This window comes from Penaeus monodon, chromosome 28 (genome assembly GCF_015228065.2).
Source record: "Penaeus monodon isolate SGIC_2016 chromosome 28, NSTDA_Pmon_1, whole genome shotgun sequence".
NCBI classification, from domain to species: domain Eukaryota; kingdom Metazoa; phylum Arthropoda; class Malacostraca; order Decapoda; family Penaeidae; genus Penaeus; species Penaeus monodon.
Window position 1 is genome coordinate 28,446,410 of NC_051413.1, and position 632 is coordinate 28,447,041.

Here is a 632-nt window from a genome sequence, read left to right on the forward strand (position 1 = left end):
GTTTTGTTTCGGGTGTGAGTTTATACAGATATGGGGGAAGCAAGCAAACGCATTCACTCAAGAGCATAACTTCCCCATTGTGAAAAAGGGCTTTCCGATAAGTCAGGCCAGACGGTGCTTCTGGCTAAGGGAGTTCAAGCTTATTTTCCCAAAACAAGGAATCGCTCAGCCGTTCGCCCCTGAAAACACGCGTCATGAAAAGTGATGTATTTGATCAAAAAAATTTTCATATTTTTTTCATCCCAGTTGATCCGGGTCTTTCATTATCGTAGATTTACGTTGAGGATTGGATAGAGCACACCTGAATGATCAATTTACTTTTCTCTTGCAAATCACAAATTTGGTTGCGTTCTTGTTTAGCAGGTTTATGGAAATCATTAATGTTTATTCTAGTAAAATGTTAGGGTTGCATGTTGCTAGCATACAGCGTTTTGTAGTATTGTTTTATCAGTTTTTACCCCCTATTTAATGACATCAATCGTTAGGATATTATTAGTTGTAATTTCATCGTATCGCACTATTTGTTTTAAAAAAATCGTTATAGAGATTAGGGGATTGTGCTTATCGCAGTTGCTAGCGTCATGTTATGTCCTTCTGGTCATTGAAATTATATTTTTGCATTTTTTTCATTT

At 36.6% G+C, this 632-nt stretch overlaps 1 protein-coding gene across 1 annotated transcript in view; it reads right to left on the reverse strand.

Annotated features, from left to right (window-relative positions):
- Positions 1–632, reverse strand: part of LOC119591152 (glycine-rich protein DOT1-like) — a 15,777-nt gene that overhangs the window by 13,752 nt on the left and 1,393 nt on the right. The gene's annotated exons all lie outside the window — the stretch shown is intronic.